Genomic DNA, 26,987 nt, shown 5'->3' with positions numbered 1-26,987 from the left:
AATGGAGGTAATGTCTTGCCCAGGGACTCAGAATGAGCAAAGGTCAAGGAAAGACTTGACTCTATATCTATTACTATGATAACATTGAGACAGGCCACCTCCAAGTTATAATAACACACAATTCTTAATGGATGCTAATTTCCTTGACGACCAAGCTAGGTTGCTGAGCAACAGAGACTGACAAAGCCCTAAACAGCCAGCTCCCTCTATATCTGCTAGAATTATTTTTCTATTAATTCTAATAACAAAGGAAAAGATTTAAGGAAAAAAATTTGCAATAATCCATGTCTTAGGCAGCCTTGGGCAGATATTGAATCAAAACCCTTCTGTGAATCAAGTCAGTTTGTTTACTTATCATCAGAGTTCATCCAGCTTAGTTCTAAGAGGGGAGTTATAGTTCGAAGGAGGCCAACTCTGGGGAGGCTAGCGCTATTGGCATTGAACCGGAGGCCCAGATCTTTCATTGCAAGGTCAAGGGTTCTTGGTCTCAGAAGACAGTGAGCGCTAGCCTTTATTTTTATTTGCCTATTTATTTATATTGGGGTGAAATTGACATAACATAAAATTAACCGTTAAAATATTTTTCCTAGTTTTTTTATTGGATTATAATTGCTTTAAAATGTTGTGTTAGTTTCTGCTGTATCACAAAATGAATCAGCTATATATATATATATATATATCCCCTCCTTCCTACCACCACATTCCACCCCTCTAGGCCCTCACAGAGCACCAAACTGAGCTCCCTGTTTTCAACTCCTTTGGGCATATACCCAGGAGTGGAATTGGTGGGCCACATGGGGAGGAGCCTGGTGGGCTATAGTCCATGGGGTCACAAACAGTCAGACACAACTGAGCGACTGATACATGCACACACACACACACACACGGCGATGCTATGCTTAACTTTTTGAGGATCTGCTACATCGCTTTCCAGAGTGACTGCTACACCTTCCATTCCCATATACAAGCATCCCAATTTCTCCACATCTTCACCAGCTTGTCATGTTTTATTTTCTTACCTACAACCATCCTAATGGGTGTGAAGTGGTGTCTTATTATGGTCGTGATGTGTATTTCCGTAGTGCATAGTAATGTGGAGCATCATTTCATGTGCTTATTGGCCATTTGTGTATCTTCTTTGTGGAAATGTTCATTCAAAAGTCCCTGGCCCAACTGCTAATCAGGTTGTTCGTGTTTTTGTTGTCAGGCTCTAAGCTTTCCTGACCTCATCAGCTGTGTTGCTGCGGGGCCTATTGGTGAAGCTGCCAGATGCAAAGGAGACCTGCCTAGATAATCCCCGGACAAAACAGACTCAGGAAATGAAGAGAGGCTGCCTGGGTGAGTCTAACATTTTGAGTTTGGCCAAACTTGCAAAAAGTTAAGAAGCCTGCCCTTTATAGAATGCTAGAAAGACTTCTGCAATTCTGGCTAAACAAAAAAACCACTCTCATCCGAGGACACAAGCAGTTCTCATTATGAGAACATTCTACACCCTTAAGTCCCTTTAATCACTTCTAACACTCTCTCTTTATCTCTCATATGGAAACAATATGCCCTATTTTCCATACGCTGTAATTATCCCCTTTGATAAAACCATGTGCAGAAACATGTACAACATGCCAAGTATTATCCACCTGGCCCATTTACATAGACTTCCCCCTCCCTTTAGACTTTGCTTCATGTATTTTTACAGCCATATTACACAGCCTCAGTCAGAGACACAGTGAACGGAAAATGTAGCGTGATTCCAAATTTCTCCCTCTCCTTTCATCTTCTGCTTCTTGCCTGTAATTCCATTAACCCGTCACACCAAGCAAACAAAACTTTGGAGCCAGGGAGATCTCTCAACACCTCTGATGGAGGGTGTAGGTCTCATTCTGTCTTGGCACCGGAAAGTCCTTGGAAGTCTGGGAGGAAGACTCATCTTAGTTCACCTCCAGCCATGCCATGAGGCTGGAGTGAGGCTCCCGGCACCGACCTTATTGGAAAATGAATTCCAGTCTCTGGAGTTTGATCTGTGCTGCTAGACTCTTGAGTCTTTTCGGAAAGCCGTGGATTGCAGTGACAAGACCTCTGGTTTTGGAATTATGAGGCTCTATGCTAAATCATGAGTCTACTATTTTAATGTATTTGGGACCTGGGATGAATGAATCATTCTTGGACCCAGGTTCTTGGTCTTTAAAATGGTGATAAAAATCCATGCCCACTCTACAGTGTTTGTGTATTATAATGATGGCCAGTCTTTTATTTCATTTTTTTAAAGATTATTATTATTATTATTTGGATGTGGATCATTTTTAAAGTCTTTCCCTTCTCCAGGGGATCTTCCTAACCCAGGGATTGAACCCAGGTCTCCTGTACTGCAGGTAGATTCTTTACCAGCTGAGCCATCAGTGAAACCCTTTTTAAAAGTCTTTATTGAATTCACGATAGTATTGCTTCTGTTTTATGTTTTGTTTTTTTATTGGCCATGAGGCATGTGGGAGCTTAGCTCCCCAACCAGGGATCAAGCCCACACCCCTGCATTGGAAAGCAAAATCTTAACCTCTGGACCAGAAGGGAAGTCCCATGATGGCCAGTCTTGATCAAGTACTTATGTGCTGAGCACTGGATGAAATGTTTCATAATTTGAAAATGTAACTCTTGCCGCAGCTTTACCCACATGTCCCTTTCAGATCCCTTTTACAGATGGGGAGACTGAGACTTAGGGACATTACTTTAACTTGGCCAGATGGACAAAGCTGGCCCTTGGGGGAACGGGGATGAGCACCCCGTCTGCTTGGTGTCACTATCCTCTGTGGCCGCCTCTCTCTCTGGTAACATAAAGTATGTCCCCTTCCTGGAGGGGTTCAGCCCATGGTAGCTGGGAAGCTCAGAGTTCTGAGCACGTAGTAAATGGGCTCTGTTTACCCCTTTCCTTCCCTTTCTTCCTCAGAATGAATCTTCCATCGGGGGCCTTTCTTGAAGACCGAAGTTCAGGAGGGCAAGGCAGAGTTCTGTATGGGATTTGCTTAACGTTGCCAAAGGCTTTCAAAGGTTTCGGGGGTCTACAAAGCCCCTGAAGAATTTGGCTTGGAGCAGTTTTCCCCTTCGTTTCTAAATCCACGAGCAGATTAGGCAAAATGGAATCCGTATGTTTCTGATTCATTTACACTTAACTCATCAAAATGTTCCTTTTTATGAGCTATTTGATGTCCAGAAAGCCTTTTGAGTAGATTTTATAAGCCTTTTAAAGACTTTGCTCTTAGAAACAGGCGGTTGCATTTTGCCAAGAATAAACAAACTTGAACCTCAAAAGTGCTGAGCTCGCCAAGGATCCTGATGCCAGAGGGCAAATTTGCGAAGTCACCCCTTCCTCACTCCTGACACCTTCTTGCATTTCTTCAGCTTGCCCCCCTGCCCCCCAATCTTGGCCTCTCTGCTTTACTTGCAGAACTTTTTTATCCCAGTTCCAAACATTTGCACTTCCTTGCAACATACTTCTTTTGTAGCCACTTATCCTAGCTGGGGCAGCCCCCAAGCATTTCTTCCCTACCTACCTGGGTGCAATTGAGAACACATGAAAAGATGCAGTTAATCCCCAGTAGCTTGGAAATCAGTTCTGATATGCTTAGAAGCTCCCACTGACAACAGTGTGTAGCTGGAATAAAATAGCCTTGTTTTGCTTTCCTTGTGTTTCTTTTTTTAAGGTGGTGGTTGTTGTTCAGTCACTAAGTCGTGTCTGACTCTTTGCAGCCCCATGGACTGCCGCGTGCCAGGCTTCCCTGTCCCTCACCATCTCCTGGAGTTTGCTCAAACTCATGTCCATTGAGTCGGTGATGCCCATCCAACCATCTCACCCTCTGTCAGCCCCTTCTCCTGCCCTCAATCTTTCCCAGCATCAGGGTCTTTTCCAGTGAGTCAGCTCTTCGAATCAGGTGGACAAAGTATTGGGGCTTCAGCTTCAGTATCAGTCCTTCCAGTGAATATTCAGGGTTGATTTCCCTTACGATTGACTGGTTTGATCTCCTTGCGATCCAAGGGACCTTCAGGAGTCTTATCCAGCAACACAGTTCGAGAGCCTCAATTTTTCAGTTTTCAGCCTTTATGGTCCACCTCTCACATCCGTATATGACTACTGGGAAAAAGCTTTGACTCTACAGACCTTTGCCTTTCATTTATGGAGGTGATACTGGATATATGTATAGAAGAGTGGTGTGCAATTTCCTTTGGAGAGTAAATAAAGATTTATGAAAGAATATATTTTTGGGGGCTCCAAAATCACTGCGGATGCTGATTGCAGCCATGAAATTAAAAGACGCTTACTCCTTGGAAGGAAAGTTATGACCAGCCTAGATAGCATATTAAAAAACAGAGACATTACTTTGCCAACAAAGGTCCGTCTAGTCAAGGCTATTGTTTTTCCAGTGGTCATGTATGGATGTGAGAGTTGGACTGTGAAGAAAGCTGATCACTGAAGAATTGATGCTTTTGAACTGTGGTGCTGGATAAGACTCTTGAGAGTCCCTTGGACTGCAAGGAGATCCAACCAGTCCATTCTAGAGGAGATCAATCCTGGGTGTTCATTGGAAGGACTGATGCTAAAGCTGAAATGCAATACTTTGGCCACCTCATGCGACGAGTTGACTCACTGGAAAAGAGTCTGATGTTAGGAGGGATTGGGGGTAGGAGGAGACGGGGACGACAGAGAATGAGATGGCTGGATGGCATCAGCGACTCGATGGACATGCATTTGAGTGAATTCCGGGAGTTGGTGATGAACAGGGAGGCCTGGCGTGCTATGGTTCATGGGGTCGCAAAGAGTCGGACACGACTAAGTGACTGAACTAACTAACTAATCAATAGTAAGCAAATGATTATAGAGATGCTGAAGTTGGCAAAACTTTTGAAGGTAGTATCCAAAGGATTGATGTTTGGGAGACATACATCAAATTCATTTTACAGGTGATGAAATTGAGTCTTAGCAAAAAGTCACAGGTTCAAGAGATAGGCCAGGGTCAAGTTTAGACCTCAAGTGTACTGGTGAGCTTTGGTTGTTCAGATCATGTCCTGGATGGTATTTTCTTGGACATCTTTCATGTGTTTAGTGGTTTTGTTCTGGGCCTGGGCCATGCCTCCAAATGGCCACCACCCTCTACCAGTGGAGGGAGGAGGGAGTGAATAAGCAAGTGAAGGAATGAATGAAATATATGCCGGCTTCTTTCCAAATCCTGACTTGAGGAAAGAAAGATATCTTAGAAGGGACCAGGCCAGGCTAAACTAGATCCTAAGTGCATGTTAACTGCTCCAAAATATAGAGGTGCTTTTAGTCTTAGATCAATGGTTGTCAACTGATGGGTGTTTTGGGGACACTCTCTTGCCTGGGGATGTTTGGAAATTTCTGGAGATGTTATTTTAAAAAAAATTTATTTTATTTATTTGGCTGTTCGGAGTCTTAGCTGTGGCACACAGGATCTTCAATCTTCCTTGTGGCATATGGAATCAATTGATAGTTCCCAGACCAGGGATCCAACCTGGGCCCCATGTATTGGAAGCATGGAGTCCTAGCCACTGGACTACTAGGGGATGTTATTAGTTGTCATCATGGAGGGGGTGTTTGGATCTGGCGGATATGTCATGGATGCTTCTAAATATTCTATAGTGCACAGAGCATCCCCCAGAATGAAGAATTATCCAGAATGTTAATAGGGCCCAGGCTGAGAAACTGTTTTAAGTAACTGATGGAATCATGAAGGCTTGAAAATAGAGAGGATCTGAGGATATTTTGAAGAGTCTAGTTTTGCTGAGAAATACCTTTTTTTTCTTACTGGCTGGCTGTCATGTTTGAGCTTGCTCACATTTTAGTTTGCTGACTGGTGCAGGGATGTCTTTATAAACAAAGATATTGATCGACAACAGCAGTATCATAATCTCTGTTCATCACTGTGATAGTCCAAAAGCATATTTGACTCCTGTATCCACAGTTTATAACCTCAACTGCCTGATAGAAGCCATGTGGATTTCTACAAGTGTTTTCTCTTTCTTTGGTTTTGTTCTTAAATTTTTATTGTTTTTTGGCCATACCACATGGCATGTGGGACCCTTCGTTCCTCAACCAGAGATTGAACCCTTGCCCCCCTGCAGTGGAAGCATTGAGTCTTAACCACTGGACTGCCAGAGAAGTCCCTGTTTTGTTTTTATAAGGGAGTATCTGTGATGAAATATTTCTGGATAACTTTGAAATTATTTTGCCTGTTAGTGCTTTGCATGCTGGCTAGAAACTTAAAGACAATTAGGTACCTACATCAAAGAACCTCAGAGACAATAGTATTGGTCTCCTTGCATGTTTATCTCTTGCACCAAGCCATATGCATCTAGAGAGCAGGGGTTATATTCTTTTCATGGCTATTCCCTCAGCACCTGATATCTTGTCAGTCATCTAAGAAGGGCTGAGTGAATATTATTTAAATTAATGTATCATATTTCTTGGGCTTCCGTGGCAGCTCAGCTGGTAAAAAATCCACCTGTAATACAGGAGACCTCGATTGGATTCCTGGGTTGGGAAGATCCCCTGGAGAAGGGATAGGCTACCCTCTCCAAGATTCATGGCCTTTCCTGGTGACTCAGATGGTAAAGAACCCGCCTGCAATGTAGGAGACCTGGGTTTGATCCCTGGTTGTAAAGATCCCCTGGAGAAGGGAATGGCAGCCCACTCCAGTATTCTTGCCTGGAGGATCCCCATGGACAGAAGAGCCTGGCAGGCTATAGTCCATGGGGTCTCAAAGAGTTGGCCATGACTGAGCGACTAAGCATAGTATAACACATCATATTTCTTTTTATTTTTTCTTTATTTTTATTTTAATTAATTTATTTTAATTGGAGGCTAATTACACTATTATAGTAGTTTTTGCCATACATTGACATGAGTCAGCCATGGGTGTACATGTGTCCCCCATCCTGAACCCACCTCCCACCTCCCTCCCCTTCCCATCCTTCAGGGTTGCCCCAGTGCACTGGCTTTGAGTGCCCTGTTTCATGCATCGAGCTTGGACTGGTGATCTGTTTCACATATGGTAATATACATGTTTCAATGCTATTCTCTCAAATCATCCCACCCTCGTCTTCTCCCACAGAGTCCAAAAGTCTGTTCTTTATATCTGTGTCTCTTTTGCTGTCTCGCATATAGGGTCATCGCTACCATCTTTCTAAATTCCATTTATATGCGTTAATATGCTGTATTGGTGTTTTTCTTTCTGACTTACTTCATTCTGTATAACAGGCTCCAGTTTCATCCACCTCATTAGAACTGATTCAAATGCATTCTTTTTAATGGCTGAGTAATACTCCATTGTGTATAAGTACCACAGCTTTCTTATCCATTCATCTGCAGATGGACATCTAGGTTGCTTCCATGCCCTGGCTATTATAAACAGTGCTGCGATGAACATTGGAGTACATGTGTCTCTTTCAATTCTGGTTTCCTTGGTGTGTATGCCTAGCAGTGGGATTGCTGGGTCATATGGCAGTTCTATTTCCAGTTTTTTAAGGAATCTCCACACTGTTCTCCATAGTGGCTGCACTAGTTTGCATTCCCACCAACAGTGTAAGAGGGTCCCCTTTCTCTGCACCCTCTCCAGCATTTATTGCTTGTAGATATTTTGATAGCAGCCATTCTGACCAGGGTGAGACGATACCTCACTGTGGTTTTGATTTGCGTTTCTCTGATAATGAGTGAGCACATCAGATTTCTTAAGCTCACATTCTGTGTCGATACTGGGGTGTGATTTTCTCTCTTTTAAGAAAACTGATGTCCAGGAGGGTTAAGTTACTTATTCAGGTTCATACAACTGGATCTGTGGAAGAAGACACCAAGAAGTATTATTGATGGAAGTTAGCTGCCTTTGCACCCCATTGAAAAAGACTATGTTCTATGCGCCACAGACATATAGAACAAATGTATGGATAATAAGGGGGAGAGGAGCGGTGGAATGGATTGGGAGATTGGGATTTACATATACACACCATCAGTAACTAATGAGAACCTACTGTATCAGCATTGAGCCTACTCAGTGCTCTGTGGTGACCTAAATGGGAGGAAAATCCAAAAAAGAGGGGCTAGATGTAAGCATCTAGCTGATTTGCTTTGCTGTACAGGAGAAACCAACACAACATTGTAAAGCTACCATACTCCAACAAAAATTAATTACAAAATAAAAAAATAATAAAAAGATAAAGTCAATGAATAAACAACCAAAAAGAAAAAAAAAAGAGTAAGTGTCTTGTTAAAAGTTTTGTGACACTGAGTTCTCTGCTGCCAGTTAGAATACTTATCCATCATAATAAATGAAAATCTTAACAGTGAGAGAAAACAAAAGGACAGAAAAGCAGAAGAGTGTCACCCAGAGCACTGACTTTTTAAAAAGTATTAATTTGCTTATTTTTAAGTGGAGGGTAATTGCTTTACAATAGTGTGTTGGTTTCTTCAAACATCAACATGAATCAGCCACAGGCATACCCAGGGCCCCTCTGGCCTGAATCTCCCGCCCCACCCCACGCCTCTAGGTTGTTACAGAGCCTTGGTCTGAGCTCCCTGAGTCATGCAGCAGATTCCCACTGGCTATCTTTTACATCTGGTGATCGGCATGTTTCCATGCTGCTCTCTCCATGACATCCCAGCCTCTGCAGGGCATTGACTTTGAGGGGCCCGAGTCCTGGATCATTCTGAGTGTCTTTGGGGGAAATGAAGAATCTCCATCTCTTCATCCCTAAAAGGGATACCCTCAGAGTACTTGGCTCAGAAGCTTGTCCTGAAGTGATATGTGTAAAACCCAGGTGCTGGGTAGGTAGGAAGAACTATGTGACAGTGCAAGCTCTTGTAATATGTATGTGTGTGTGTGTGAGAGACTTTTTATTTTTTTAAAGGAACGACATTTTGCCTCGTGAAGACTAATAGGAAAAGAGCAGTCGAGTGAAGAAAGAGAGAAAGCCAACTTTCCTTCCCCTCTAATACTGTGAAAAATTAGCTCTTTTGCTTAAGAGCCCACAGACCCTTGAGGAAAGTAAGACATAAAACATGAGCAGAGGGCAGATGCTGGGAAAATGCCATCTTTTTATTGGCACTATTAGAGGGAAATATATGAACTGTATAATACCATCATAAATACAGTTATTTGTAACGTCAAAGTAACAATGCTGGCCACAGTGCTTGTCTCTGTCATTGCCTCTCCTTGAAATGCTTCATAACCAAGCATAAAATCACAGGAAAATGTGAATAATATTTTCATTCATTAGGGGTTCATAATGATATATTAGTAATGTTATTTTGTGTTCTTTAGTACGAGGTTCTTTGCTTCTCTGCAAGCATATTAATTCCTCTTTTTGTCTAAGCAGCAAAGCTTTTTCATTTAAAAACATTTTTAGAAGAATGAGGTGCTGGAGTGCATATCTTGACAAACCATCAAATGGCTGTCACTCCCTCCCCTTCCCCCATTCCAGTTGGCATGGGAACCTACCATTCCCACCAAGGAAGCCGGCTGAGAGGAAGCCATAACTTATTGGAACAGAAAATTATCAAAGTTTGCTTTGAAAAGGAAAAAAAATTGTTAGTGAACTTTGCTCTTTTGTTTTTCTCTCTTTTTCTGCATGTTATACACACACACACACATATGATGTTCAGACATCTGGTCAGCTCAGCATTTCATAGACACAATGCATGCATCTCAGAACATCTGGTTGACCCAGAGAAGAAGCTATACACACATATACCACTTCACCCCACTCTTCTAAACAACACATTAAGGGATGTCTGAGTTCCTGAGAGATGCTGTGTGTTGATCAGGTAATAATTTCTAAGAATAGGGATAATACTCTAAAATCTTTGGATTAAAATTATTTGTTTGCCTCCATTTAAAAAGTTTAATGTGTGTTTGTGCCCTGTGACCAAATCTGTTTTGGATTTCATTCTAAGCTGGAGCAGACTATGATATTTCCCCCTAACCTCAAGGTTTCTTTATTCTAGGAGAGGAGTTTGGTGAATTATTTTAGCTTGTGGGGGGAAATCATTTTTTCTTTAAGTTTTCAGTAAAGACCAGAATTGAACTATTGTTTTCATGAATGGGGAGGTGGGATGGGACTTGGTGGCAATTGTGTGTGTGTGACTTGGGAGTGAATTTTTTGTTTGGTTTTGTTTTAATTTTTATTTGTTTATTTTCTAGTCATGCCGTGCAGCTTATGGGATCTTAGTTTCCAGACCAGACGTAGAACCCGAGCCCTGGCAGTGAAAGCTCAGAGTCCTAGCCACTGGACTGCCAAGGAATTTCCGAGAAGTGAGTTTTTAATACCAGAACATTTACATTTGAAGCAAAAAAAGAAAGGAAGCACGTTTCCCTTTCTGTCTCCCCTTCTGCCTTATATGAGAGGTATACATATTGACTCTATAACGTTTGGAAAAATAGGCAAAGTAGGAAGAAAAAAAAAATCGGCTATAATCTAACAGCCCTCTCTAACAGAGAGATCACCATTGGCAAACATTTTGATTTATTTCCTTCAGGTTGAGATAATGCTGTACATACAATTTCAAGTCATTTTTCATGTACTGTCACATCATAAGCATTTTCTCCTGTCATTAAATATTCATTAGAGTCATAATTTAAAATGTTTTTGAAATGCATGATTATACTACGATTTTACTTAAGCATTTTTAATTGATGGATATTTAGCTTTAAAACAACTTTATGATAAACATCACTGTGATGACCATCTTCATGCATAAATAATTGCCTCTGCAGTGAATTAAAAAAACAAAGAAGTTAAGAATGGCTGGTGCATAGAATGGAAGGGTTGAGTGAATGGGCTTCCCTGGTGGTCCAGTGGCTAAGACTCTGTACTCCCAACGTAGGAGGCCTGGGTTTGATCCCTGGTCAGGGAACTAGATCCCACATGCTACAGCTAAGAGTTCCCATGCCACAACTAAGACCTTGCACAGTCAAATAAATTAATTAATTAAAAAAGAAGAAGAAGAATGTAAGGCATGAGACCAGAGTTGGAGTTGCATAGATAGACAAAAAGTAGATCTTGCCAACCTCTGTATCCTACGCTGAGGGCTTGTTATTCAAATATAAGAATACTAGTAATGAGGACTTCCCTGGTGGTCCAGTGGTTAAGACTCTGCACTTCCACTGCAGCGTGTGCAGGTTCCACCCCAGTCCAGCAAGTTCCATAAGCCGCCTGGGTGGCCAAAAAAAAAAAGAATAGTAATAATGATGATGAAGATGAATAATGATGATGAACAAAATAAGTATAATTTAATAAGTCTTTACCGTTCACCAGATACTTTTCCAAGTAGCTTTTCTTTATTAACTCATTTCTTCGTGACAACCACCCTGAGCCATAGGTGCAGAGTGCTAAACCAAAGCACAGACAAGGTGAGCCGTCTGGCCAAGGTCATAAGGCTGGTAAGAAACTGGAGGGTGGAGCTGACGTGGTTCCTCATGTTGGCCAGTTAATTTATAGCAGTAGAAGCCATGAGAAAACCATAATTCAAAAAGACACATGTACCCCGGTGTTCATTGCAGCATTATTTACAGTAGCCAGAAATTGGAAGGCACCTAAATGTCTATCAACGGATGAATGAATAAATAAGATGTGGTATATATATACAATGGAATATTACTCAGCCACAAAAAGGAATGAAATTGGGTCATTTTTAGTGACATGGATGGACTTAGAGTCTCATACAGAGTGAAGTAAATCAGACAGAGGGAAACAAATACTGGATATTAAGGCATATGTATGAAATCTAGAAATCTAGAAAGATGGTACAGATAAGTCTGTTTGCAAGGAGGGATAGAGATGCAGATGTAGAGAATGGACATGTGGACACAGTTCGGGGAAGGGGAGGGTGAGACGGATTGGGAGAGTAGGATTGACGTAGGTACACTACCATGTGTGAAATAGCTAGTGGGAACCTGCTGTCTGGCACAGGGAGCTCAGCTTGGTGCTCTGTGATGACTCAGAGGGGTGGGGTGGGGGAGGCTGAGAGAGAGATTGAAGAAGCAAGGGCTGTATGTACACACATTGCTGATTCATTTCATTCTATGACAGAGACTAACAGCATCGTACAGCAGTTGTCCTCCAATAAAAGAAAACTGAAAAAAATTTATAGCCTTAGGGAGCCATGGAAAGATTTTTGGAAGGGAGGTAGGGGCACAATGGATGAATCTGCATATTTAAAAGGCATGCTCTGTCTGCAGTGCGGAGAAGGGATGAAGGCCAGAGTGGAAGCAGTGAGACCAAAGCCAAGGGCAAGATGGACATGGTGAAAGCCGGTGAGAATGGAGAGAAGCGAATGGATTTGAGGACTGTTGGGGAGTATGGGTTGGTAGGACTTAGATCTGAAGAGAGAGGGACAGGAGCTTCGAGATGGCTTTGCAGACTTGGGCAGCTGGGTGGAGGGTGGGGCCGTGTGTTGAGAGCAGGGGCGGTTGGATGACCTGCCCCTGGTCCCTCACCTTCTCAGTGGAGGAGGGCAGGGTCTTGAGACTGAAGGCAGGAATCTATGGGTCTGGAGACAGTCTGAGAGAAGCAGGCTGTGCTTTTCAATCAGTGGAGGAGTGGAAAACAGAGTCAGAATTTGAAGATGGAGTCCAAACAACACACACAGGAATACGCTATCGAGTACTCCGTCATGTCATGTCATGTCATGTCGAGTACGGCATCGCTTCCCTAGAGGGGCTGGGCTACAGAACCGGGGTACAGCAAGAGGTGCCTCATATTCATAACCCTCTGCAGAGCCCCTGGGAACCCCCTATATATGAAGAAAAGCAAGGCGACGGGAAGAGAGGGAGGGTCAGGAGGCGGTCACTTCATTCATTGCCTGACTCCGGGCAGCCACTCAGACAGAGGTGACTAAGTCCATGCAGGGGCTTCTGTAAATGGCCTGACTGAGGCCTGGGGGTCTGTTTATTTTGAGGAGACAGGTAATGAAGACAGGTTAGGCCTTTAAATGTAAATCCAGTTGAGTAAGTTGTTTTTTTAGGGAGTAGTTTGCACAAACGAGGTGACAAAGTAGGAGGGAAAATCTGGGTTTTAGTGAGTTTTTTGGTGGTTCAAAACAAAAAATTGGGGTTTTGACAATTCTACATTTGAAAAGCAATACTTTCATTATTATTATTATTTTCTTTTTTGTCTGGTGATAATGGGAACACGGCTTTGCCTCCTTGAACATTTATTTATTCATAAAATGAGGATAGTATGGTTACCCCAAATGATATCATGTCAAATGCAGGACTTACCATATATCAGATATGTCAATGTGAGCCCTATTTTTTTTCTCCCACAATCTTTTTTTTTAAAATCATAACTCATTAATTTTTCAAATTTTTTAAAATTTTTATTTATTTTAAAATTCTGGTGTGTTGGGTCTTTGTCATGGAGTAGGAGTTTCCCTAGTTGTGGTACCCAAGCTTTCTAGGTGTGGTGTGCAGGCTTCGTTGCCCCGTTGGCATCTCAGTTCTCCTACTAGGAATTGAAACTACATCCCCTGCATTGGAAGGCAGATTCTTAGCCACTAGACCACCGGGGAAGTCCCTCTTCTACAATCTTGACTTAACATTCTTCTCCAACTTGAAGACCTTGAGTCTCCTCTCAGTGTTGCCAGCCTTGTAATTTTGTAGTCCATAAAATGAGGGTTGGCTCCTGCCAGGCTGGTGGATTATCTAGTAGTCATGTAGCTCTTTATAATGCGCCAAGTACTTTCCATAAGTATTCTCATTTAACACTCCTTATCACAGCTCTGTCACTTAGGTGTTATGAACATTCCCATGTAATTGATGAAGAAACTGAGTCTCAGAGAGGCAAAATGACCAACCTAAGCTCCAGAAAATGTGCCATGGGGACTTGGACCCTGGTCTCTTAAGCTTGGCTTGCTCTTTGTATAACCCATCCTTCTCTTCTGCAGTCCTAGGAGGGAGGGAAGCCCTTTGCAAACTGTCTCCAGTTTAAAAATAAAGTACTGTGTTTTCCATGACGACAGCTGTCTCTGGCTTGGGATTGGACTCTACCAGCCAGGATTTCACTCTTATTCCTTCTCTCATGCTGGCAATGACTCTGGGATCGCAGACATGCCAGCTCTCACCTAGCCAGGGATGGAACCTCTATCTCATTCCCTCCATCAGTCCTTTCTTTCTGGCCTCGCAACCTCCATCCCTCCATAAATGTATCTGGGCCTGCAGGACTATTTGTGTTTACATCTGATGGCAAGCAGCAGGCATCTGAGGCAGAGTTGCTGATATTGAAAACAAAACCCAGAAAACCAAAGTCAGTATATCCTGAAAGGACACGAGTGACTTTTAAAAAGGAAGGACAGGTAGTTGGTACAATCATGGCTGTGCATATGTTTTGTTTTTGATTAAAAAAAAATTTTTTTAGCCTTCAATAGCTTAATTTTTTTTTCTTTTTTACTAAGCTTTTTATTTTGTACCAGGAAGCAACAGTCAGAACTGTACATGGAACAACAGACTGGTTCCAAATAGGAAAAGGAGTACGTCAAGGCTGTATATTGTCACCTTGCTTATTTAACTTCTATGCAGAGTACATCATGAGGAACGCTAGGCTGGAAGAAGCACAAGCTGGAATCAAGACTGCTGGGAGAAATATCAATAACCTCAGATATGCAGATGACACTACCCTTATGGCAGAAAGTGAAGAGGAACTCAAAAGCCTCTTGATGAAAGTGAAAGAGGAGAGTGAAAAGGTTGCCTTGAAGCTCTACATTCAGAAAACAAAGATCATGGCATCTGGTCCCATCACTTCATGGGAAATAGATGGAAAAACAGTGGAAACAGTGTCAGATTTTATTTTTTTTGGGCTCCAAATTCACTGCAGATGCTGATTGCAGCCATGAAATTAAAAGACGCTTACTCCTTGGAAGGAAAGTTATGACCAACCTTGATAGTATATTAAAAAGCAGAGACATTACTTTGCCAACAAAGGTCCGTCTAGTCAAGGCTATGGTTTTTCCCGTGGTCATGTAGGATGTGAGAGTTGGACTGTGAAGAAAGCTGATCACCAAAGAATTGATGCTTTTGAACTGTGGTGTTGGAGAAGACTCTTGAGAGTCCCTTGGACTGCAAGGAGATCCAACCAGTCCATTCTAAAGGAGATCAATCCTGGATGTTCATTGGAAGGACTGATGCTAAAGCTGAAACTGCAATACTTTGGCCACCTCATGCGATGAGTTGACTCACTGGAAAAGACTCTGATGCTAGGAAAGGTTGGGGGCGGGAGGAGAAGGGGACGACAGAGAATGAGATGGCTGGATGGCATCACTGACTCTGTGGACATGAGTTTGGGTGAACTCTGGGAGTTGGTGATGGACAGGGAGGCCTGGCGTGCTGTGATTCATGGGGTCGCGGAGAGTTGGACACGACTGAGCGACTGAACTGAACTGAACTGATGGCTGATTAACAATGTTGTGATCGTTTCAGATGAACAAGCAAAGGGACTCAGCCATATGTATACATGTATCCATTCTCCTCTAAACTCCCTCCCATCCAAGCTGCCACACAGACTCACAGAGAAAGAACTTATGGTTCTTGGGGTGGGGGTGGGGGAAGATTTGGGGGAGAGTTTAGGTAGGAAGTTTGGGATGGACGTGTACACACTTCTGTATTTAAAATGGATGACCAACAAGCCCCTACTATAGAGCACAGGGAACTCTGCTCAATGTTATGTGTTTGCTTTTTGTTTTCTTGGAGTCAGGCGATTCTGCGGCAGAGTCTGAGCTTTGCTCTTCACAGCTGTGTGACTTTGTGCAACTGTCTTAACTTCTCTGAGACTCACCTTTCCCCGGCACTAGGTCAGAATCTACAGGCTAGCAAAGATTTTCCACTCTTGTTCGCTGCTGTATCCCCAGGTCCAAGAATACTGCCTGAAACATAGTAGTTGTTCTGAAAATATTTGTTGAATGAATCCACCAAACAAAGTGAGCAAAGTTCCTTCCCGGGGGCTCTTAAGAGGACGTAGAGAGAAGAGGCCTGTGCAGTGCTTAGCTTAGCTTCTGGCCCACCGGGAGCTGCTCATTCATACGAGCTGCTCTTATGATGGGTGCTGTCCTCTTTGGAAGTGGAACAACTTGGTTCCATTATAAAAACAAGGTTGGAAACGTATGACTGCTCAGAATAAGGTGCTCTGCTGCCAGTCACTTTGGATGAGGGAGGAAACTGTCTGCTGATGATCAGAAACAAGAGTTCTTGTGAAAGAAGGGAGAGGTCACATTCAGTCACCTCCAGCTCTCGTGGCTGAATCACCTCTGCCCCAAGTTCAAGGGAGTTTAGGAGACGTTTTCCAAGTGCATGAAGGAAGAGGTAGGACTGGAGAAGCTCTTGGCTGGAGGCGCCATGTGGTTAGAGGAGTGACTTGTAGTGAAGGAAACCTGGGAGGGTGGTAATGAAAGACCCCATTGCACTTTGTAGAGGAATCCTGGGCATTTGGAGTTGGTGTTCAGCCAATGGTCAGTTTGGGTCATTGGGCTGTGATGACCTTGGGGTCCCTGTTGGGATTTCAGGAGACAGAATTCTGTCTCGTGTCTACTGAAAGCCGTCAGCTTCTGTGCAAAGAGACCATGTGGCAACCTCAGGTTTTTTTACTGGGACAGTCAGTTGTGTTGGTGAACTAAACCAATGCTTGATGGTCACATGACATGGCTTTCCCAACATGATACCACAGTCCAGTGGTCCATCATAGTCCAACTTAACACCCCTAAATGAACACAGCGTTGCACACCAATGTGTCTTCTGAAATCATGTCACGTCCAACATGGCACCAGGGGTCAAGGTAATAGATGGCAATACAAGATTCCATGCCAGTATTCCACTCTGATATTACAACACCAACCAACAATGTCTTCAACCCTGCCCAGCGCAACACAGAGTCTCATTCAAATCCAATGGAACTCATAAATCACTCTTCACCCCCTCATGGCTCCCCAAGACAACTATGGCTCAACAAACCCCCGAGCTGTCCAGTGCTGATTCAGCGAAGCATAATTGGCCCAGAGAAATAGAAAGAGAACACCAAATAGAATGATTTCTTTGGAAAACCCAGCCTCACTCCTAACCAAACTCTGTGGCAATGTAGGACTGGGGTTTTCCCAGCCTTGGGGGAATGAAGAAACCCAAATCTATCCTTTCAAACTTGCCAACATGCAATATTTCCTCTGACTTTGACCATTGTCTCCCCTTTATCTTGTTCCCTCAGCCACCATTAGGCTTGGCTAACCATGGTTGGGATATTGGTGCCAGATTGGGTGTTGGACACAGCTCTGAGAGAGAGAGAGAAAGTGGAGGGAGCGTGCCAGGCCCTGGGAAGTGCTGTGGATGGCAATTCTCAGCCTCGCTCGAAAGGGGGCTTTCCACTGGCAGCTTTGTGTGGTCTGCTTGTCCATCCAAGACAAACCTCAAACCCAACACGCGATTTGGCAGACACGGGGCAAAAAAGAGAGAGAGAGAACAAAGTTTGCTCCCTTTTTCAAAACGTGGACCCAGGGATCCCAGGCTGTGTTCCACTTCTCTTGGTCTTTTTCCTTTTTAAACAAACCGCCTGGCTTTTAAGATCTTCAAAATCCCATTAAAGGCTTTTACCCCTTCATATATTGGAGGCGTTTGATGAAAGGAGGTAAGGGAAGGAAAGAGATAATGGGGCCTCAGAGAACAGAGACCAGAGGCCTTAATTTCGCCTGTCTCCCCTGCCGGTAATGGTGTTGGATGTAAACACTCCTCTGGTGAACGCTGGAGCGTGATTACAGGATGGCTGGGGAGAGAGGAAGTGTTTGCAAACCACAGGGAGGAATGTCGCCTTTGAAGGCGTTTGGCATTTATTTTTTGCCCCCACCCCCGTCCCTCTCCCCAGCCCCCAACAACCCCAACCCTAGTACTTTTCTCCACGGCTTTCTTCTCTGGGTTCCTTGTACTGTAAACACAGTGACAGAAATTAGATGTGGGTAGATCTGTTAAACATTTTAAGTCGAAGTGGGCTTGGCAGTTGTCTCTCTCCGCGGGATATGCGAGACGCAGCTAATAACTCCGTAATGGGTCTTTTGTTTTTGTCTGGGGACCAGTGGGAGGGAAGCGGAGGGGCCGGGGCTGAGGAAGGGGCTGCAGGATGGAAAGGGGAGGGGGCGGCCAGCTGCTGTTATGGAAGCCACCCAAGCTTCCGATGCCGTGGGGCCAAGGAGGCAGAGCAAGCTCTCAGCCCTCTGTGCATTCTAGAAGGCTGGCCAGTGACCACCGCTCAGTCTGCCTGCTCTCTGCCCTTCATGGTGGGGGCATACTCACTGGCCTCCTGGTCACAGAGTGTCTTTTCTTGACAGCTTCGTGCTGCAAACCTCTACTGCTGTCTTGCCTCTTCATTTGTTCCATCCGTGAAATTCCCAGTTACGTCAATGGGGGTTCCATATGCAAAGCACGTGTGATCTGTGAGACTGAGGAGCTACACCAGGGAGCTAAAGTGTTGGCCTGGTGGGTTTTCTGCCGACATGTTTTGCTGTCTGAAAACCTCTGCTTGGGATCAAGTTCATGTTCTTAATTCTGGTCAGATGGTTGGAATGGGAGCCTAGAAACCCACAGCTGGAAGCTCCATCCAGTGATCACTTAATTAATTCAACTAATACGTGACAGAGTGCATGCTATGTGGCAAGTGGGGCAAGATGTTGGGGATGTGACGGGGAATAAGACCAGTTTGTCAATTTTGCATTCTTGAGGAGCTGGAGTCTAGTGTGTGGTATCAATTTCTTATTTCACAATAAGAAATTTTCACCAGTGGTAGGAGGTACAAGGAAAGAGGAAGCCATAGGGTATAAAATGGGGTGCCTAATCTAGACTGGGGCATGGGGGAGGTTCAGTGGTCCGGTCTTTATCTTTAACGGGATGAAAGTTTAATGCAGAGATTTGTAACCTGAAGTCTAAGGGTTTTTGGTTTTCAAGGGTTCCATGAATTCCAGTGCATCTACCATTCTCTAAACTATCCAGAGTAGATGTTTCCATCTCTTCCTAGACCTTTCCAAGGATGGAAATAGCACACCTTTTCACAAAGCCCCTCCTGGCCACAAGCCAAGCATCATTTTTAGTGTGTGTGTGTGTTCGTCACTCAGTCATATCTGACTATTTGTGACCCCATGGACTGTAGCCCACCAGGCTCCTCTATCCATGGGAATTCTCCAGGCAAAAATACTGGAGCGGGTAGCCATTCCCTTCTCCAGGGAATCTTCCCAACCAGGGAGCGAACCCAGGTCTCCTGCCTCTCCTGCATTGCAGGCAGATTCTTTACTGTCTGAACCACCAGGGTGCTTTATCATAATATCCACAATTCACAATAGTGGAAACATTTATTGGATGTCTACTTAAAATAAAAAGCTCCTGATGCTGGGAAATAAAGTAAAAAGATGCTGATGCTAGAAAAGATTGAAGGCAAAAGGAGAAGGGGATGGCAGAGGATGAGATGGTTAGATAGCATCACTGACTCAACAGACATGAATTGGAGCAAACTCTGGAAGATAGTGGAGGACAGAGGAGCCTGGAGTGCTGCAGTCCACAGGGTCACAGAATTGGACACAACTTAGCAACTAAACAACAACAACTTTAAATAAGTTTCTGTGCTAAGTAGGCTTGTTACCTTACATGATATGCCTTTTCATTGGAGACTTTAATAGAGGAATTGCAGCTCAGAGAGGTTAAGTCAGTTCTCCAAGGTTACACAGCTACCAAGTGATGAAATCAGGGTTCCAACCCAGGTCTTCAAACTCTTAGGCCATTATTCTTCCCAAGAAATATCCTATCTTTCATAGCCCTTTTGGTCCGTCGGTAGCTGAAACTGCAATACTTTGGCTACCTCATGCGATGAGTTGACTCACTGGAAAAGACTCTGATGCTGGGAAAGGTTGGGGGTGGGAGGAGAAGGGGACGACAGAGAATGAGATGGCTGGATGGCATCACCGACTCTATGGACATGAGTTTGAGTGAACTCCGGGAGTTGGTGATGGACAGGGAGGCCTGGCGTGCTGTGATTCATGGGGTCGTGGAGAGTCGGACACGACTGAGCGACTGAACTGAACTGAACTGTCTTTCATGTAGGATTATAAATCCCTCAAAGTCAAGGAATATATTCTTTAACTGCTTTGTAATCAACATCCTCAAAAAAATAGACATATACTTTATTGTATGGATGGCTCTGATCTGTCACTGGGGTTACTTAATTCTTCCTTATGTGCAATTATAATCCCTCCTCTATTTTTGTTCATTATAATTCCATGTGTTGTGGGCCATCCAGTCATAAACCATGAGCACCCAGCTTTTATCTTCCTTGGATTTTTGCCCATGGTTGTTTTTTTCTCTTTCAGTTTTTCTCAGGACTATCACCTCCCTGACGATTTCTGCTCCTCTAGTATATTTCACTGGATACTCTACTGACCATCTGCACAGAACTGGACAAGGCGATTCCAAAGGAGCTATTGTAGAATTTTCCAAAGGGGTTAACATTAAAAAGAGATATTTTCTAGTATTAGCAGAGCTGAAATGAAAACTGCTCATGGGCTACAAGGGCTCCTGGGGTCTCTTGCTTTGTCCAGAGAATTGATGCTCTTAAAACAGTTCTCTATACGGTTTTTCCATAAGCTTCAATCGGAATCCAAAAGACTTTCTGCTAAAATAAAAGCCCCCTGTGATTATACTTAGTATTTTTTAATATTAAAATGTATTTAATATTTATTGTGCTTGTGCTCAGTTGCTTCAGTCATGTCTGACTGTGATGCCATGGCCTATAGCCCACCAGGCTCCTCTGTGTGTGGGATTTTCCAGGCAAGCATACTGAAGTGGGTTGCCATTTCCTTCTCCAGGGCATCTTTCCAACTCAGGGATTGAACCTGTGTCTCCTGCATCTCCTGCATCACAGGCAGATTCTTTACCGCTGAGCCACTGGGGAAGACCTTAATATTTATTAAGCATTATTATGTATTTATTTAAGTATTAAGTATTTGTCTGATATTTAGTAAATATTTCTATGGCTTTCACAGCACTAAAGATGAGGTTCAAAGATAAATGGATTATTAATTACAGTGAGGTGTTATGCTAAATGCTTCTCGCTAAAATACTGTGATCTCTTGATTTTCACAATGATTATGTAGGGTAAGCACTATTTTTATGCCCATGTTATAGATGAGGAAATCAAGGCTTCGAGAAATGGAGGAACTTGCTTGAGAACAGACGGTTGGTCTGGCCACAGAGTCTGTGCCCTTTTTAACATTTAAAAAATTTTTGTATTAATTAGTTAGTGAATTTAATTGTATTAATAGCTGCAATGTGTCTCCACTGCATCACAAGTGCTTCTCTCTAGCTGTGGTGCAGCATGTGGGATCTTAGTTTTCCAACCAGGGATCAAACCCATGTCCCCTGTGTTGGAAGACAGATTCTTAACCGCTGGCCCAGGGAAATCCCAAGTCTGTCGTCTTCATGGCATTGTGCCTGGTTGTCTGTCACCTTCTGATTTTTCAATCTAGTGGGGGAGACACACTAACAAATGGATGCCATATGATAACATATATGTTCTTGATCAGGGGTGTTATAAGGTGCTGGGCTGGGAGGGATTGGAGGAGAAAACACTCTAATTTGCCCAGGGAAACAGGGGAAGGCTTTTATTTTTTAGAGGTGGTGTCAACTTGGAGACTCTTAGAGTCACAAGACAGAGGAGAGAGACATCATTCCAGGTGTGGGTGCAGATGAGCCGCTTTTTACAGCAAGTGAAAAGGTAAAGAAACTAGAAAGAAACGACACATAAGGGAAAACAGCATCAGACTTGCATTACTGTGAGAATCACGGGGCGAAGACGCTGAACAGGCCAGGCAGATGGAGAAGGGAGTTTTACCTCAAGTGTTTTGGGCTCATCTCTGCCCAAATGGCAATGCTTTCAAGGGAGTGAACACTGACTCAAAAAGAAAGGGCCATCACCCCGAGCTTCTTTTCCCGACATTTTACTTCCAGCCCCTACCCACTGTTTAAAAGCAGCATCTGCAGAAAGCAGAGGCCTCTGCAATTCATATGAGCCTGTCTCCCACCCTGAGAACACATCATTTATTTCCTATAAGTGCCTGTCTCCCTCTTCCTCAAATATGCTCAGGGTTACAACTTTCTCTGCATCCTGGGGGAGTTGCCCACTCTACACAGCCATTACTCACTCCATAAAGGCTGTCTCCAAACCCGCTTCTCAGCCCTTCTCTCCTGACCCTTTGCAACTGACCAGTGAAGGGCGAGAAGGCCGCCCCTCTGCGTTCGCAGCAGCCGCCATCTTGGATTTCATCTGGAAATGGATGATGACGCTGGGGGAAAGTCTCCTTTCCTTCTCTCTCCTTTTCTCGGCTGGAAGTCAGTATAATTTATTTAGGGGCCTTCCTACTTCTTTTCTACACATCCAACCAGGAGAAGGGAGATTTATTTCCTTCTAACCTAATTATAACATTGATTTCATGCCCACATCTTGTGGTGCTGAGGTGGATCAGGGGTGGATCAGAAGCTGAATACGTGGGTCAGAAGCTTCTCAGTATGACTACAACTTCATTTAACCTCTCTGGGTGTTATTTTTCTCCTTGGCAAAATGAAGACATGATTTCTGCTCAATTTATTTCTGTCACGTTCAGTGAGGTAGAGGGGATAGGTATACAAAAACATCTCATATGCTGTAAGGCAAGCTACACATAGAAAGTATCAAGAAGCATATAGGAGCAGAAGCAAAATCAGTGATCATGAAGGTATTTGGATATTGAGTCTAAGAATCCTTAGACCATATTGCACGGGCTTGTATTGTTATCTCCTCTATTTGCTAACTGTGTAGTCTTGGGCAAGTTGCTTAGCCTGTCTGTTCTCTGGTTTCCTCAACTGAAAAAAGATGATGGCGGCTTCCTCAAAAGGTCCTTATAACAAGACACGAACACAGAGTGCTCAGAGAACCTCCTGGCACATCATAAGCAGGGTATAAATGTGTTCTTGTTACTATTATTATTGTCGGTATTATTACAAGTACAACTTGTTTCTACTTTTGTATGTAGAAATCTGGACTTCGGCATACAAAAGCTCACATTCTGTAATTTTATTCTCGTTTATGATAAAAACGAATAATATCAAGAACTTGGTGGTAAATGGACCCCTCTAACCTCACTGACTCAATGGACATGAATTTGAGCAAACTCCGAGAGATAGTGAAGGACAGGGGAGCCTGGCGTGTTGCAGTCCGTGGGGTCGCAAAGAGTCGGGCACGACTGAGCAACAATAGCAGCAACAACTTCCACAAAGACTGTTATTTACAAAAAGGGGGTTTGCGACTAGGGCCTTATCACACCAGGCTCTTTCTAGATTCTTTGTCACGTGGCTTTAAGGTCTGTAGAGAGTGGAAATTGAAGCAATGCATTTTAATACAGTTCAGTTATACGCTCTTAATAGGTAGTTGATAGATCCTGTTCACACATTCATGGTGAGAAGCCCCCTTTGTGGTTTTTGTGTTCTTTTTTATTCATTAGAACCCTGTTAGCAATAGCTCTGATAAAGTTTGCTGATAAGATTCAGACTTGGACTCGTGATGAACTCTAACACATTGAGAACTCTGGTTCTTGGGGGCCATGCACTGCTTAACTATCACTATATTTAACTTCACCCCAGGGATAGTGAAACTTTAAAAAAATGAAAAAGAGGCAAAATGTATGAAAGAGATTAAGGCCCGGTATGAAAACTATTTTTATAGGCAGTTTGGCCTCAGCTTTGAAGTTCAATAGGGAGTGATGTATTGCTATCAGCTTGGATTTCACACCTATTCAATTCTGTAGCCAGGTAGTGATGAACAACCTCCTTCGGGTATAGAAGAATGAAACAAAATTAAGGCAAGCTGTGAAACGGTCTCCTTGCTGCAATTTCATCTCTGGGAGAGATTTGGATTTTCCAGAGTGTGTTTAAACTTTTTCTTTTTTTACTTTAAATTAGAATGATGGTGTGAGAGTATTAAAAAAATTTTTGCAAAAATAAAAGAAAAAACCGGTCACTCCTAATGCTTACACCCAGACAAAAATGTTTTCATTTCTACACACTACTTGCTAGTCTTGATCCATAGGCAGACTTAGAACTACAGTGTTGTATGTAGAATTTACTTTTAAATGAGCTTCCCCGCCCCCCACATTCTTAATTAGACCGCTTATCCTCCTTTCTACCTCACTTTCCAAGTGAAAAAACAAACAAATGTGAAATGTCAGCATTATTATCTTGCTTGGAGCGTGACAGTTACTGCATCCTGTCTGCGACAGTGTCCTTTCTCAAATGGTACCCAGCTCGTGGGGTATGGCTTTACATTGTTGTCGTCCAAGGTTTTAAAACAGAGCAAGCGCTCTGTGGTGTTTCTTTAACAAATGGTGTTAATTCAGATTCTTTGCCCGTGTGGGAAGCCATCGTGCCCAAGATTGGAAATGAAGTTTTTTGTTGGTCTTCCGGTCTTACAGGGTGCATCATCCAACGTCCTAGATCCAGCTCAGACCCAGTGGGGTACCCAGCCTGCCCTGAGGTTGCCCTGGGAGCAAGGTCACCGCTGTCAGCCCCTGACTCAGGAATTACTCAGGGCTCCCCTTCCTTCGCCCCATGTGTCCCTTGGACATGCCAAGCTTGTTCTGATCTCAGGACTTGTACTTCTGCCACCCTCGCTGCCTGTCATCCCCTTCCTAGCTCTTGTATGTGTGGGCTCAGTCGCTCAGTTGTGTCCGACTCTTTGCAATCTCTTTGTAGCCCGCCAGGCTCCTCTATCCATGGAATTTTCAAGACAAGAATACTGGAGCGGGTTGCCATTTCCTTCTTCAGGGGATCTTTCCAACCCAGGGATCGAACCCACGTCTCTTATGTCTTCTGCATTGGCGGGCAGGATTTCTTTACCACTGGCACCACCTGGGAAGCAGCTCTTGTATGGCCAACTATTTTTCATCACCTGGGTCTTTGCTGCAATATCACTTCTTCGGAGGCCCTCCCTGGAGTGAGAGGGAGGTGACACCCCACCTGGTCACCATTCTCTGCCACCATCGCCCTATTGTGCCCTCCACAGTGCTTGCAACTCTCTCCATTAACCCCGCTTGTTTATTTGTGAATGTCTGAGCATCTGCCTGCGCCCCAGCCCCTACATTTGATGCCTTCTGTACATCCACATTGGACACCATGCCTGGCCAGGGTAGGTTTTCAGTTAACGAATGCCCAGCGTATGAATGAGAGTGTAGCTCACTCAGATCTCCGATCCTACCTGTTCCATTTCAACCTTCCTCCATTAAAAAAACAAAAAAGATGTTTTATTTTTTAGAGTAGTTTTAGGTTCATAGCAAAAGAGCAAAAAGTACAGAGGATTCCCCTAGGTTCCTTGCTCCCCTCCTTCCTACACACAGCCTTCCCACCATCTACATCCCCACCAGAGTGGGGTGTTTGTGATAATCAGTGAACCTATACTGACATGTCACTATCACCCAGGGTTTCCATTTTGGCTTAAACCTGTTGTACATTCTGTAGGTTTTGGCCAATGCATCATGACCTGTATCTATCATTGTAGTATCATTTCACTGCCCTGAAACTCCTGTGTGCTTGGCCTGTGCTCCCTCAACTACCTTTTAATGTCCCTTTAGCTTTTACTCTGGCTGCGGCAGCAATGGGACACTAAGCTGTCACTCCAGTACCAACAGTTATTAGTGTTTATGTTAGGCTACTGGGCTTCTCAACTGGCACAGTGGTAAAGAATCCACCTACCAGTGCAGGAGACGTGTGCTCGATCCCTGGGTTGGGTAGATCCTCTGGAGAAGGAAATTGCAACCCACTCCAGTATTCTTACCTGGAGAATTCCATGGACAGAGAAGCCTGGTGGGCTCTACGGTTCATGGGGTCACAAAAAGTTGGACATGACTGAGCACACTCACATGTTATGCTACTAGTTATTAGCATAAACTAGTAGCAAGCAGCGGAGAAGGTGATGGCACCCCACTCCAGTACTCTTGCCTGGAAAATCCCATGGACGGAGGAGACTGGTAGGCTTCAGTCCATGGGGTCTCGAAGAGTCGGACACGACTGAGCGACTTCACTCTCACTTTTCACTTTCCTGCGTTGGAGAAGGAAATGGCCACCCACTCCAGTGTTCTTGCCTGGAGAATCCCAGGGATGGGGGAGCCTGGTGGGCTGCTGTCTCTGGGGTCGCACAGAGTCGGACACGACTGAAGCGACTTAGCAGCAGCAGCAGCAGCGGTAGCCGCAGACCTTGCAATAAAGACACTGCAAGCATTGTCTTATTTCGTTCTCGTAACAGTCTTCTGTTATGTGTCAGGACACTTTCCCCCTCTTTCTGCTTTCCTGCTTCTCATGCACTGCTCTCATAATCACATCCCAGCTGACCTTGCTGTTTACCTTCTTCTCCTTAGCAGCTTCCTTTGTCTTTCACATCTTTTCCCCATTGTTTTTAGCTGCTCCTTTTGGCTTTGAGTTTTCTTTTTTTCAATGTGTACCATCTTTCAAAGTCTTTGCTGAATTTGTTACGATATTGCTTCTGTTGTTTATGTTCTGGTTTTCTGGACGCGAGGCATGTGGGATCGTTGCTTCTCCACCAGGGATGGAACCCAAAACCTCGGTATTGGAAGGTGAGGTACTAACCACTGGACTGCCAGGGGAGTCCCGTGACTTTGCTTTTCTGCTTTCAGTTCCTTTAGTACTCCACTGGCTCTGAAGATCTGCCTGGAGAGATTTCCTAGACCAGTTCTTGAAGGTAGTGGAGCAAGGGATCTTTTTATAAACTCAATATAGTTTAATGATCATTTATTGAAATCTGCCCTGTGAAGGTGCTGGTGATCTGGGTCTCTTCTGAAACTTATGTGGCCTTTACCTTCTCCCTTCCCTCCCTCCTTCCATGCTCCATGGAGTCTGGGAACTGCTGATGCATGTGGTTCTCTGGAAATGGGGATATGGGAGATG

The 26,987-nt window shown here is 43.8% G+C and overlaps 1 long non-coding RNA gene across 1 annotated transcript in view; it reads right to left on the bottom strand.

Annotated features, from left to right (window-relative positions):
- Positions 1-6,991: 6,991 nt before the first annotated feature.
- LOC129542394 (uncharacterized) overlaps positions 6,992-26,987 on the bottom strand; it is a 66,185-nt gene continuing 46,189 nt past the window's right edge. The window contains exon 3 of the long non-coding RNA XR_008683060.2: positions 6,992-7,832. This is a non-coding gene — a long non-coding RNA (uncharacterized LOC129542394). The remainder of the gene's footprint in view (positions 7,833-26,987) is intronic.

This window comes from Moschus berezovskii, chromosome 19 (assembly GCF_049115385.1).
Source record: "Moschus berezovskii isolate FMDL1 chromosome 19, NW_MosBer_1.0, whole genome shotgun sequence".
Lineage (NCBI taxonomy): Eukaryota > Metazoa > Chordata > Mammalia > Artiodactyla > Moschidae > Moschus > Moschus berezovskii.
This window is presented reverse-complemented; position numbering and strand designations above follow the sequence as displayed.